We start from the raw sequence: 15241 nt of genomic DNA on the forward strand, positions 1-15241 counted from the left end.
ATTAGTATAACAGCGTTACATTTGTGTGACAGGCCGAAAAACTGAGATATTTAAAATGTATTTCGTGATTTATATTAATATCTGAATGCTTGTAAATGACGGGCAAAACTTAAATACAATTTACAAATTGTTATTAACAAATTGGATCGCGTTATTGCCGCTGTTCTACACATAAGCGCATTCGATCTTCCTTCCTACGTATATAAAGTCACGTCGCGCTGATAAATATTGCCGTTTCGCATCCGACGTAACGCGGTCCTTTAACTGAATTCGAACGAAATCGCGAGAATTCGCGTTCACCCCGGCAAGCGGGTGCCACGTGGAATCGAATTATGAGGAACTGCGCGACAGTCGACGCTCTCTCCCTCTCGCAGATGCGAATTTCACTTCCGGACGCGGAGAGGTACAATAAAACGAAGATATTTGACGGACCGAAGCGAGAGATAGAGGCGGAAGGTGAAGAGCGAGCGCGAGCGGTGGGATCGCGCGCTCTCCTCGTCGCTACCACACGGTGGACGCCGCTCTCGCGTACAAGGGCGACGCGGCGGTAGAGCAGGGGGCGGGACGACGGTAGGTTGGAAAGGCTATGAAATTACGGGTAGGTAAATGAAACTATTCCAGAGTCCCGTGCATGCAGCTGCCGCCGCCACCGCCGCCGCGTCGGTACCAGTCCGGCCTGACCCAACAGTGCGGAAAGGGCTTTTATTTTTATTTGCCTTCCGCTTTATTTTCGCTTTAATTTCTCCCTTTTCGTCGCGGCGCTCGCTAATGGGGATACCGGCAACGCGGGACCGGGGCCGAGGAACACACGGAGTGGACGGGAGCCATTGACCGGTGCCCCTCTCCCCTCCGCGCCGGTATCCTGGGCTAAATCCTCGGCGAAACTGCAATTCTTCTTTCAACGCCGATAAAATTAATTATCTTGTCCGCCTCCATTTCGTTCCGCCGCCCACCGTTTTCCTTCGGTTCGTCGCGACGATGCAGCCCCATCCGGACGGAAGCGACGTGTCATAAATCCTCATTTTTAATCGCAAACGCTCGCAGACCGAGACACGCGAATATTTAATCTTTACGGAATCTTTTCACGGATAATTCGGATGTTGCCTTCGATTATCGATGTCCCGTTGTCTCACTCGCGTATTACATCCGCGATTGACATCCATTTGTGGCATCGGTAAATCGGTCATGTTCGCCGCCGTGATAAATTCACCCCGCCGACACAGATCGAACTTTTATGTAGCGGAATGTGCGATTTAATGCGAGGCGAGGACGCGCAGGAAGGCCCCGACAAAGAGGCGAAATTTTTGCATATCGAGGTACCGCGCGGTGTATACGCGTCTGTGTTTGGCGAACGAGAACCTACAACGATTTCCACTTACTTCCGCGGAAACTTCGGATGGAGGATAGAGTTGCCATCCTATCATCCCTCCCGCGCTCGGCGTCCCTCGCCGCTCGGTGACTTCCTCTTCTTTTGCATACCACCTTCGTTTCCTCGCGACTTTCTCGCACTGTAGGAAGGTGGATGCGGAAACAGCGTCAAGGCGGCGGCGCGCGTCCAACATCCTCCCCTCGCGCTCACGCTCCCGTTTCCTCGCAGCCTCCCTCTTTCTCTCTCTCTCCCGCTATCTTGGGGTGGCATTGCGTCCCCCACCGACACCCCCTTTTTCACCCTCCGTCCCAACGGTCCTACCGTGGCCCGCTCGTGCCGTCAGTCGAGTCCAGAGGACTCCGCGATTCGCACTTCGATCTTCGCGAGCTTTCCTTCTGACGGCAATTCTCGCGCGATCTTGCGATCTCGTTGTTCGTTTGTAAGATCGCTTCTCTCGCAGAATTTTGGATTGCAACGTGAAAGCAATAATCGATACGCGGCCGAAACAATTCTGTGTATCAACTTTAGTATCATTGTATACGACAGACTTGTAGAATGTGTACACTGTGATTTTGACAAACTATCTCGAAGAAGAAAACTTGGCAGATGCTTGAAATTAATTTCATCAACGTGTATCCGATTTGCGTGGAGGATTCAATGCTATGAACAACCGGTGTTTTTAGCACACGGCAATCTTGATGCATCGAATATTCGTGATATCTAAACGATTCGCACAAAGACGGAAAAGAGCATCTCGCAGAGCCGCATCTCTTAAGGTAATCTGATATTGGGTAAACAGTGTACGCGTAAAGTGCATCGTTTCGACGCCATATTGACAGGCGAACACGTGAGATCTCTCCTGCTTCCTCGTCTCCATCACGCAGCACTTTGGAGGATGCCATCCGAGCACTTTGGCTGCAGGTTTGGGAGTTTCGCATAAGCAAACCAGAATAACCTATCGCGGCGTAAGATTCGAACGCAGCAGGGTCGACTTCGAGATAGCTACGTCTGATAAAATCTCAACAAAATCGTCTGGCGACAGAAATGTGAAAAATCCGCAGCTTTTTCGTTGGGAAATATCAATTGAAATCAACAACTTTCCGATGTAAATTTCATACTATTTGGAACTATCAGACACTGCGACTTTAAATGTGCCTGACGTATTATATTTCTGGAATGACTGAAATTCCAATTTATTTCGTCAACGAGCTCTGCTTATATAACAAGTAGTCGCGAGATAATCGTTATAAGCTGCCTGCAATTGCGATAAAACTCGGTGCTTCGATAACTGTCGACACATGACGCGAGCTGTGGCCTTGAAGGATTGCGCGACGTGAAACTTGAAGTTTCGTTGAAGTGCAAAAGTTCTCGCGAAACTGCGCGGAGAATTGGACAGATATATACGTCTTGAAGGTGAGTCGTTTGAAGGGAAATGGCCTGTAACACGCTTGTCCTTGATTAAATCTTAGCTGTTAAACCACTTCGGGTCGGAAACGCATGTAATTGTGTTATTATTAATGATCCACAATCGAAATCAGTTGTATCGTATTATCATGCTACGTCATCATTCTACCATTTAATTCTAACGCCGCGATGATGTTACATTACTTTCTAATTTATGATTTTATTGCGGCGATCGCATGATTAATTGATTCCCATAAAGGCTTTTAATAGTCCGCGTAATCTGATTGACGTAATCAGATTAACATGATATAATTAAGTGGCTGATAATAGATTCAGTCGACAGCTAAACGACAATCGGGTCAACATTGCAATTATAATGACGTCACGGGCGGTATATAATTTTCATAGGTTCGGAAAGCGTGCTGCGTGCGGCAGAGGCAACTGTTAGGCAACTATTCGGCTGAAAGATTGGACAGCCACAGTGAAGCGCTCGGTTATCGGGATGAATCGCCATAAACTAAAACGCGTGTTGCTGAGTGCGAGCCAAAACGGCGGTAAAATACCCGTATGAAGGCTCAACTCTCTCTCTCTCTCTCTCTTTTTAGTCTTTTGGACCGTGTCACCCGTTTGCCTTCCTCCGTTCGATCATCCCTCCCCTCTCCCCGCCCTCACCCCTAGATGCTGCACGATCGACCAGTGACCAATATCGGTCGGTTAGGATGTAATAAACCCTCGGGCGTCACAGATCATCCCTCCCGCCGTCCGTTATTGAGGCAATATTATGTGACACGGCGTACCTCGGCGTACGCGCGCGTCCCGTAAAATAGCACGCGAACGCGAGACGTGCAAGTCTGCGCGCGGAAACGAGCGACGTAATTCACTACGTACCAAAGAGTAGAAGCCCGACGTCATCGCCAGACTGCATAACGTTTCACGTACGCCGGCTGATTTAATCGCGCGAGTCCGCGGCAAAGCGAATCCCCGTTACTACAGGCGACAGCCATCGGGACCGATGAAAAGCCCCTTTAGCTTATCTACATCATACTGATATCTTTATAAAAATTATCCACACATGTCGCAGAAGATATTACAATATTATATTTCAATTTTCATTTAACTCCTCTCGCGTAACTTAACATATTATTTTCATTTAGAGCAGTTGTAATTTGCGCACACACAAACATTTTCCTTTTAATTCTTATAATAATAATCCTCTATATTTATTGATCGATTGCGTGAATAATATCGCAGCCGAATTATTTTGACAAGAAAAGACGGCAAGCAGTCAAAATTATCGTCTACATTAAATATTAGAAATGTAAATATAACGAAGTATTAATAACAGCTTATACAAATTAAATTATTAAATTAACTGCAACAAATAGCTTGAATATCTGACGACTACATCATCACTTTGCAAAATTGATGTCAAATTAAATTACTTTTCCCTCCAAACTCGGAATCATAATATCGTTTTTAATCAATCTTACCTTACAATTCTCGCGCATTCTTCACTTTAGTTCGAAATCATTGTTCAAGTTATACGAAATGTGAAGAACTCAATATACGAAGAAATATAACCGATCTGAAATCAGAATTGAAATGAAAAAGTCACTCTTTCAGCAGATACAACGAAAAGCGTTCAGGCAAGTAATCAGGCTAACGAGAATAATTATTGTCACTTCTTCACAAAGTTAGACGATTTGCGATTTCATTACCATTTATTATAAGTACCGTGAAAAGAAATCATTCGGGACCATTGCACGAAGAGTCGCGAGAGTATATCGTGTTCAGGAATGGCCGAAAATAGGGTTTTGTAACTACCGGGTCGCTCCAGGAGGGTCTCGAATCCTCTCACGATACGGTTCCCGTCCTCGTTCGGCATCTAGGATTTCCGATAAAGCCATCGAGAATTCGCTGGAAGCCGGCAGCGTACTCGACCGGTTCGACTTCCGGAAGTTCCGTCCCTGAAGTTCACCCTTTCGCGCTGAAGAGCTCAAGCGGCCGTAAGAATCTCGAAAAGGTCAAAGCTACAAACTCGCTCGGACGTGGATTTGAAAGAGGGTGAATGGATATTGGGGTTAAAAAAAATTATCGCACTGTCGCAAGAGGGATGATGCCGTTACGTCGTTACAGCGAGCCCCTGGATCGCTAATGGAATAAGGTTGCGAGGGGAGGGAAAGAAAAACGACGACAAATCGCATACGAACGCTAAATCGGCTTTCTACTTTTATTGTTGTAATTTTAAAGATGGATGGTGTATATACGATTTGACATGTGCATCGTTTCTGTACTTTAAATCTTTTTATATACGCACATAATAACGCGAAATGTAATTTAGCGAATAATTCAGGTGTTATTTTTTATATGAACAGCTGCATTAAGATATATGAAATTTTAAACTCGGTCTCTCGCGATAAACTTGATTCAAATTTTATATAGAGCCTCGTAATACAAATGCGAGTTACTTTCGATAATCCTTTTTATACAATAATGGTTCTAATTTTTTGGAGCATGAAACTTTGATTGAGAATAGATATGTTTTATTTCAACTCGTATACATTTATTACAAATACGGATGACTGGTTTGAAACAATTATACACGATGCCTGGTATTTCGTGTACAGATTTACCTCGATAAATATTATATCTAATCGCACGCGCGATAAGTGTTAAATCTAACTTTGTAGGATTTTAAATTTCCCCAATATTTGTGTCGCCATTGAGTTTCCGCGAGGAATCGATTGACATTGTTACATACATAATTCTAATCACAACAGCCGTGATGCTTTATCGGGCGTTCGACATTTCCCCGCTGATGAAAAATTTGAAGCGTTACATACACGAGCTATCTCACGCGCCGGTTATATTTCCCCGATATTGATTTCGTTCTCATACACACTCCATAAATAAGTTTCTCCGCCTTCCATATCTTAAGAACCGGGCGATAAATCTCTCTTCTCTTCTCCGCGCTGGTGCGCGCAGACTCGCTATACTCCTTTTTCTGTAGCCGCTCACATCTCCACTCTTCTTCGACGCGAGCAATCGCGCGAGCTCGTGCGCGAACGCTCGAAAGAGACTCTCGCCGTGCATCAGATATAGCAGCACGTTCGACTTCGGGTCCTTCGATCATCGAATTACCTGGTAACAACCGTAATTACCATAATCGTCCGAGACGTAGGTGCCCGAGGTGCCAAAGCGATAAATCAGAGGTGTCGCGTCATGCTCGGGTGCGAACCAAGAGACATTATGCCCCATGCCTGCTTCTCGCTTCTAAAGGATCGTTAAAAATCTGTTGAGAATGGCGCGGCATATATTGAATTTCATAAACGTGCCGCGATATGATCAGAATCGAAATAAAAATTTCACAATAAAACCGACACGCTGTTATAACATGAAAGTTCTTCACAAAGTTGGTTGACATTCATGAGCTTCACGTGATATCAATTTGAGTAAAGAAAAATAGCAGTATTATTTACTTTATTATTTGTTCGAAGATAGACTTAAAAATCTTTATCGAAGCGGAATAACAAATAAATAATGCCGGGAACAGCATTTTTGTTATCATGTAGCAATGAAATATCGCAAATCGCTGATGCACGCATTCCAAAGTGGAGACTATTTCCAGTCGCAATTCCAATATCGATTTATTGCATCGGTCGCAGCTTCAATATCGATTTATTGCATCGGTCGCAACAGCGCGACTATTGTCGCGGACTTAGCCCGGATTTGCGGGCAACGTCTCGCGTGCGTTTGCGGAAGGATTCATTAAATGCCGTAATTCCGTTTATACGCCTCATCAGCGTTTTTCCTCTTGTTGCGCAGGGCGTTTTAGTCGGCGGATTCGCTCATTATTATTTCGTTCCCGTTATAACCGCTCATTGCTCACGAGATCTTTGACCTTGATCAGTATGCTACACTACGACGTCCCCATTTACCGGCAGATTGGAGGGCTGCGCCGAGCGGTGCTCTAACGATGCCCGCAATTTCCAAGAACTTGGCAATCCCGCTAATAAACCCCGCGACATGACGAGAGCGGGATCACGATTTTTGCTGAGACACATCGGCGGCTTAATCGAGCAATCCGTGGATTCCAAAGGTCGGCTAAAAATTACCACGGGGATCGGTCGGAAATTTGTCCCTTCGTCCCGCATTGACGATCAATCTGCGAACCGCTCAACGAGGTTTTCGCATCTTGGCCGACCGGTAAATTATCTATTTGGATGGCGAGCGCAAGACGGGGAGACCCGCTGCGCTCTCTCCATCGTTTTTACGTGCGATCAATTATGGCGGATGTTAACAGAACTTGATCATCGCTCGTAAACAACGCTTTAATGGCAGCGGTAATGGTTGACGCACGCGTTTGGTAGCTGACTCGCGCCCTGTAACGTGATCTACGGATAATTCATGCTGACGGTATAAGCGAACGTGGCTGCGTTTAACGCGGGACGTTTATTACGGGACATTTCTGTCGGGTGCTCATTTTCTACGGACGGGAGATTCGTCTTCTCGGCGAGACGTAAATCATCGTTGCTCTACAGAGGAATGCGTTCCGAAACATAAACGTTGCGCGGCATCGAAACAGCCTGTTATCGTTGTTGCAAAAATCACGAGCGGTTGACACGCGCTATTCGCGAATTTTCTCTGATCTCCAAATAATTTTCGCGTGTCATGAAAATCTTCAAGTTCTCCGAAATTGTTATTCGTCATATTATTCAGCAACAGTTTCAGGTTTATATAAATGAGGCATCTCTCTCGTGCTATGTTGGCGCATAAGCTTTTATTTTTCGAATTCTCTATGAATTTGCTTTGTCTCAGCACATTCGTACGAAGATATAGCATTCACTTTTGATATCAAAAATATAATAATTTTGGTGGACAAAAAAGGCGGATATATGAAGCATATAAAAATTGGAATTTTTCGCACAAAATCGCAAATTTAAAACAGTGCAGTTGTAAAATATCAATTTTTTTATGATATTAATAGAATTTTATGAAATTTTATATTACAAAAAATACAAACTCTTTTTTCAACATATGTATCAATTGTTTATGTACAATATTTGTGTTGTATTATCGAAATGTTGTAAAAATCAATCGCGAGATATAACTTGATATACACTTAAGCTTTGCCGCAGAGATTCAATTTATATAAAGATCACCAGAAGCGGGAAGTTCGCGCAAAGTAGTTCGCGTAGATTATCCGATAAAGGGTGAAGGAAGCTGTCACGGTCGGACGTGCCCAATCGATGGAACTTCCTATTTGAATCGATTATTAATTGCTGGCACGTGCGCCACGTGGCTTCTATCTGCATCCCGGATGAAGGACCGAGCACATCGCGAGCATTTCGGCGGCCGATAAGGTTATGCCCATCCACCAGCTACTAATTAGCACTTGATTGACTTCCTCCTTCTCTCCTCTCCCGCCCGTATAGTTGTCACAGAGATTAGAAGCGGCCATTATGGTGGCTGAATGGATTCTGAACAGTGAGTGCATACACAGACTGAATATTAAAGAATACTTCAAATAATCCGTATATCAATATTCAACGAAACTTATTTATTTATTTTTTCTTTCCAAAAGCAGTAATTAAATTTATAAATCGTAAACATTAAAAATATTTTTGTATCTCAAGAGATAAAATAATAATTTTAAATGATATTTTAATGTGTGATGTCGAAAGGATATTGAAAGGATGAAATTTTTTTTATCGAAATCTCTTTTGTATCGAACAATATTCTTCTATAAATACAATGTAACTATTATTTAGACGCTTCCTATTGCTATTGTCGCATATTGAAAGCAGACGGTGTGCTCGATTACTCGTCAACGAATCAATATACTGTTGAAATAAGTTCAATATGCAGCGTGGGTATTCCATTATTTTTTTCGGATATGTTTGCATTGATTATTCGATATTGTGTAGCTAGTTTCAATACATTTTCAGTTCACCCGTTGGTAAAGACAGAAGTTATTCGATCTATTGAAAAACTGCGAATAAAATAAATCTGAAATAGTTATATATAAATATTATATCTATAAATATAGTTAGCTTGCTATTCGTTTTATTGATGATTTAATTTTATATCTTTTTCTGTTATGTTAGACAATGCAAACTAAAAAGAGAACTATTATTGTAACATAGCGAATGTATTTTTTAGAGTTATTTAGTAATATTTTTTTATCTGTTATTTAGATATTTAATGTTTAGAACAGGATTGGATGATATTCTTGAAAATCTTTTTCCCGCAAACAATTTCGATTCTGTGTCATTATTGAAGGCAGGGCAGTCCTTCGATTATCATACCTCCCGCATTTGCACGTGCATGAATCGTTGGGATACGGTTAATGAGGGAAATCAGTTGATGGACAGTTACATTGTAATCAGATTGACAGAGCGGCAATGGCGGGTGACGTGCTCGTCGACTTGTCAGAAAAACAATTGGCCGTTAATCACTTTTCGATTACACGGAAAACGACCGTGTCGTCACTGGGAAATAAAGTGCACGACAATGGACAATATAATTCGAATGTATGGAGAGTTACTGTTAATCTTTTATTTTTTATTTTTGCATATTGTTTCGAATACTCTATATTGCTTTATATGAAATATCTTTATGGTTTTTATGAAAATCACTAGTGATGTCTAGAAACAATAGTTGATTACTAATATCCCGTATTTAATTGTCCGTTTAATTTATGTTAATAAAATATCAATTAATCATCAATTAATATTAAATATTATTTGATTAATAATATTTAATATATAATAACTAATAATCTCTGATTGAAGTGCATGACACAAATCATGTTATGAATATTTATTGAAAAAACAATACGAATTTGTGTAAATGATGTGCATATATATTATACAATCGTAAATGCAATTTCTGTAGAAATATGACCATTGGCAACGCAGTAATTCGTCTTGTAAATATTTAAAATATATATCTTGGATTTTAATAAGCGTGAACAGAGCTGTCAATTCATAAACTAGACTCGTCTCTTTCAACGGTGTCACTTTATTTTAAATTTTCTCCGTAATAAATTCGTAGAAAACGCAATGATCCAAGTGCTGATAATTGACATTGATCCGGTTCAACGTTCTTATTCCATTAAATCTCATCTTCCAAGGAAGAAGCGCGCCTCGGGATTGAATGTGTAGAAAAGAGAGACGACCCGGATTATAGGGTGTGATGCTCGGAATAAGTTAATAAACAATTGCTTAAACGAGACTACAATAGCGTGGCGATATTGGCTGCCACGTCATGTAATGATGACTGACAGCGCTTTTATGAAAATAGTCACACACGTCCTGGGCAGGGTTTACACGCAGGAAATAAGTAAGCGAAACGTTAATGCGCCGTATAATACGTCGAGTTTTAATACACATTCAGGTCGCGAAAAGTCAGTTTAATTTAACGCCGCGCCGTGATACGATTTTCTGTGTCAAGTCCCTTATTATTAACCTTAGACTAAAATTGACGAAATGTAGGTGAAACACGGGAAGCATATTTTAAGCACGTCAGGGAATACTCGGTCTTTTTTCTTTAAATAATCCAGAATCTTTTCTCCTCGCAGTTATTTGTGTTTAATATTCCAGCACATTATCATGCGTGACGCGTATCTTAATGTCCATCTCTTCTACGAACACCTGTAATTCACGCGCGCCGTGTTTCGTGACTCAAGGGGCAGTTTGACGCGTCTTTCATGAATCATCCTTCATCCGGCCCTTCCTAAACCAAGTTGAATTAATATGCCGCGATAGACGTCGCGTTTGCGGTGGTCGCTATAACGGACGGATGAAGGCGATGACAGCGCGTGTGGGCGTCATCGCGTATGCGCGTCGCTTTCGTAAAAGAAGAAGAGAAAAAAAACGCACAGTCGTTCACTTGAAAACCACTTCCGCGAGAAAACCACGTCGAGAGGGACCGACGATCGCTCGGCGCAGGTTGTAAAGTGGAAGAAATAGCAGGAGGGGGCTGCCCCCCTCGGCTGCGCGACATAATGGCTCTTTATTCAACGAGTGGGTAGGGTAAGATCCGTGGAACAAGACCCGCTGGATTGTATGCAGAAAGATATTTCCTCCTTCTCGGACGTTACGCACATGATAATAGAGGTGGGTGAGGTCCGTCGTTTCTGTCACCGGATGTCACGCGGTGCCAGGCGACATGTTTCGCTCAAAGTGACCGCACGCATCGATATTTTCTCTCGCGCGACGGACAATGGCGATGAGATAGCCGGCGAAAGTAAAATCGATCCGACACACGCAGATGCGACCGTTTCGCAACCTTTTCCGGCGGCGGAACTCGACACATAAAAGTAGTAAAATCAAAAGGGAGATAAAATCGCCGAGCATACGGATATAACCGAATGATTTCAACCGGAATTTCTGCATTCTATCGCCAAAAAAAAAGTGAAACTCGAAAAATTGAAGGAATGCGAGATTCATTCTTTGTCTCGCGTTGCGAATTTAAAATACTTATGCACTAGTTTTCCGTTATACAATTTTTGTTGTATGCTACGCATTCGAATGAATCGCGTTCGATCGAGGCACAAAAAACATTCCCCACGACACTGACGTGTGGGGTAACGGCGGTAAATCTTGGCCGAGAAACAATATTCACACGCTCTAGCCGGCTTTCGTCCGGGAAATATTATATTATCTGTTTCCAGCATCACTGGAGTTTTTATCGGCGGAAAGGAGGAAAAAAAAAGTAGTTCACAGCCGGGGAAACTGCGGCGTTTGCACGGCAGTACAGCGGAGAGTACAGCGACGTGGTATAACCGCGACGAAGGAGTCACCGGGACTCGGGTGCGGTGGCGGAAAATAAATCTGCGCTTTCCGTGTCGTGCAACGTGCAATTTTAAAGGTTGCAACGGCGGCGTAAAAAGCGTGAAGCGCCGCGGTGCGCCGCCCCCAAGAGATAAAAGTGTACGTACACACAGCGAGCGTAGGTACGTACGCGGGGTCGGATGTACTCCTCTCGCCCCGATCGTCATTTCAGTGTGCGCGTCCCGTGTCGCACGTGGCGATTCTTCAGCGCTCGCGTATTCCGGCCGCGGTTATTTTTAGTTTTTGCGTGTACGCGTGATGTGCGCCCGGTGCATCAATATTCATTAATCTGCGGATGAATGTATGTATATTTATACGCAGATTGGACCGACTACGCCAAAGAGGCGCGCGTATGGAAAAAAGAAGGAAAAAAAAAAGGGAAGGCGTCGCACAAAGTTTCGTCAGTTGATTACTTGAAAGTACTACATTAGGTACCGGATATGCATTCGCGTGTCGTTTTGCGAGAGTCGAGCTTGCTCTCGTGTCAAAGTACTTGATCACATCACGGAAAATGCAGCGAGCATCCGTGATGCGTTGCTTTTGCGAAAAATAATATTTTTACGATCGAAGCGGTAGTTTTTGAAAAAAATTTACTTCTGCACATTTATTTACTTTTCTCGTATATGCAACAGCGAAAAGTCATTTGTAAAATATATTACTTTTATCTTACTTATCACATAATGCTATTTGTTATCTCCTTTCTGCGGATTATTTGAACTTAATTCTCCATTTGGGTATAAGCTGCTCAGTGAAACAGGGCCAAGTGCCTTCATAATGAACTCACTGAGTACTTTCAAGACGTGTAAATGGGACACACGCTGATCACACAGACCGTGTACTAACGGCATATCATGATCTCTCACTCGCCTCGGCTCTTCTTGCACGGCTCCGCTCAATCGCGAGATAACGACTAATAATAAACCTTTATCGCTGCTGCAGGGCATCTCGCGAGAAAGCATACGTATAGGTCGACACCCCACGAGTGCCTTACACACTCAGCCTCTGTTCCATCGACTGTTTTTTGTCAAAAGAACCCCATTATACTGAACATGCGCGCCTAAAGTAGCTCTTGACCTTTCCGTCTCTCTTCCTCTTTCTTTCGCTCTTCCTCGCTCCACCCTCGGTCTATCTTGCGCCTTTGGCGTATGAACCCGGCTCCCCGTATTTCTGTTTCATATTCCCACCTCGAGCACTTTTCACGATTGTCGCTCGAGAGTTAAGATGACGCCATTAAGCCAAACTTTTTTTCTCAGCAAAGCCAAATCAAACGATTCTCTTGTGCAGGCCGATGCGCGCTGACTCGATCTCTCAGTGCTCTCAGTGCTCTCTCTCCTGTTTGTCTACGGATACAGTACTTCTTGATATCTTTGACACAAAGAGGAGCGAGATATTTGATCATACGTGACCGACTTTTTCGAGTGACTTCATAGCGTAGTTTTACAATCCCTGTGCGAGACGCGCTGTAACAAACGTTTCAATCGACTTCACAAAGTTTTACGGTTCGAATATTATTTTCACGTAAGAGTGCTTTATACAAGTATTCGCGCAAATTCAATTTGATATACGATCGGGTGAAAGATCAGGAATTGTGTAACGTCTAGGTAATTCCCACCAGTCGTAAGAAAAAAAGATTTTCGAGAAAAGCGAAGAATGAAACTTGTCGACTCATCGATCTGAACATGTTCATGAAATTCGATCGCCAAGATTATCGTTATCATCTAAGGTGAGCCGATGATCGATGTCGGTGTGCTGTCTCTTTCTCTCGGAGATACACGCGCATTCACACAGTAGGTATCCGTTTATAAATACGGAACGTGATGCGTCCGGGTCGCTGAGTCGTCCCTTCGCAACCGCGAAGCTACGTGACGAGCCATCGAATTGGCTCGTGACATCCTGTCTTACGCGACGATTCCATAAGCTAACCAAAATCGCAGACGAGTCACGCTTCGGCTATTCTAGTCGTCGCATCGTCGTGTGACTCATAATATCGGCGATATTGGTCATCGATATTGATTGTTTTTTTTCATTCAATTGTTCTATTATGAATCTATTGCGTTAATGAAATCGTCAGTAACAGAAAAAAAATAGAGAAATATTAGTTTAATTAAAATCTGATTCTAAGCTAATTAGATTTCACGTGAAATAAATAACAGTCAAGTTAAACGTTCGCGCGCGTACAAAGATATCCTTGTCTGCGTGTCGTGTTCTTCCAAAAACGGAAAGAAAGTTCTGTGTGCGTGTCGCGAGGAGAGAATACCGGAAATGAATGGTACACATCGACGGACGTTCGGACATGTCGCAATGTCGGGGTGGTTCCCCGACCGATGTCTTCAATGGTGACAAAACCGTGCCATTCCCGTATCCGTTCGCAATTTGGCGAACAAGCGATGCCTTGACAATGGGGCACTCTTATTGTCCGATGAAATAATCGTAAAAGGATAATAGGACTCTGGAGACCGACTGTTAGTCGAGTATGTTCGACGATGAAATACGTTTTCGAGCAATATCCGGCGAAAGCGATCATTTTTGTAGCCTGAGAATCTACACACGCTCGGAAATGAGCTTTTATTTTAAACGGAGAATATCGCAATTAAATTATCTAATTTTAACTGTAAGCCAATAATTGTACATCTATATTTGTCTTAAAATATTTAATTTCCAGGTATTTTTCTCGCAATATTGAAATAATTTTCGATAAAATTGTTCCAGCTAAACATTAAAATACTATAATATATAAGGAAACAAAGATGAACCTAATTTTTTTAACATTTTTTATTTTGTACGAAAAAGAAAATACTCATTTTCGGCGTTGAATTTAGTTAGTTGGACTTTATCGTTCCGCAAATGCGAAAGATATTCAGTTACAATGTAAACGGAAATGTGTTTGCGCTTGTCATATGTAATAGCACTTTCCTTCGTGGTTTACGAGCGCGGCACTTTAGCGGCATGAAGATCCTTTTTTTACATCCTTGAACAACGACATACGCCATTCTTCTGGATTTAGTCAGGATGAAATATATTTCACCATATATTTTTGGTTTTCTTCCGTAGTGCCTCTTTTACGTCTATCATCTCGCGCACGCGATATATATTTTTGCTCGTAAAGCATGCTGCTCTACCCCGTTTTCTGTCTCTATCCAAAGATTCGTATTCATGGACCACTTTTAGTAGCTGCTGGGTCTATTAACGACGCGCTTATAAGGAGAAGGAAGTTCGTTAAAAGCATGCCGGGAATACGAAATATCGCCTGCAGTGACCTGCGGAGCGACGGCTCATAAATTTAGCGATACTCTTTGCATCTTAGAAAACTTTTATCTTTTTTATCTTTCACATTATTACGACTTAATGTCGTGATACTTTCCATCTAGAAAACATCGGATAAAAGTGTGATAAACGAGATTATTGATTAAATTATTATTACGAGGTCACTTTTTCAAATATCACAGATTCTCTGACAAATTTAGTTTTTAGATTTCAGAGTTTTTTCAACTGTGGATTAAACTTTTAAATTAAATTTCAGTAGTAAATAAATAACAATAGTCTGTATTTTTAACTCAATATATTAAATAAAAATACATCGCGATGCAAATTGTTTTAACTATTAATAAAATTATACGAAATACGATTATAA

The 15241-nt window shown here is 42.3% G+C and overlaps 1 protein-coding gene across 5 annotated transcripts in view; it reads left to right on the top strand.

Moving 5' to 3' along the window:
• Ten-m (teneurin transmembrane protein Ten-m) overlaps window positions 1-15241 on the top strand; it is a 554800-nt gene that overhangs the window by 100195 nt on the left and 439364 nt on the right. Inside the window, exon 1 of one of the 5 annotated variants that reach the window (XM_067359314.1) lies at window positions 1693-2782. The exons of the other annotated variants lie outside the window; for them this stretch is intronic. The gene's annotated coding sequence lies outside the window, so the exon portion shown is untranslated. Of the gene's footprint in view, window positions 1-1692; window positions 2783-15241 lie in introns of those variants that run through there. 5 annotated transcript variants of the gene reach the window in all.

This window comes from Linepithema humile, chromosome 7, assembly GCF_040581485.1.
Source record: "Linepithema humile isolate Giens D197 chromosome 7, Lhum_UNIL_v1.0, whole genome shotgun sequence".
Lineage (NCBI taxonomy): Eukaryota > Metazoa > Arthropoda > Insecta > Hymenoptera > Formicidae > Linepithema > Linepithema humile.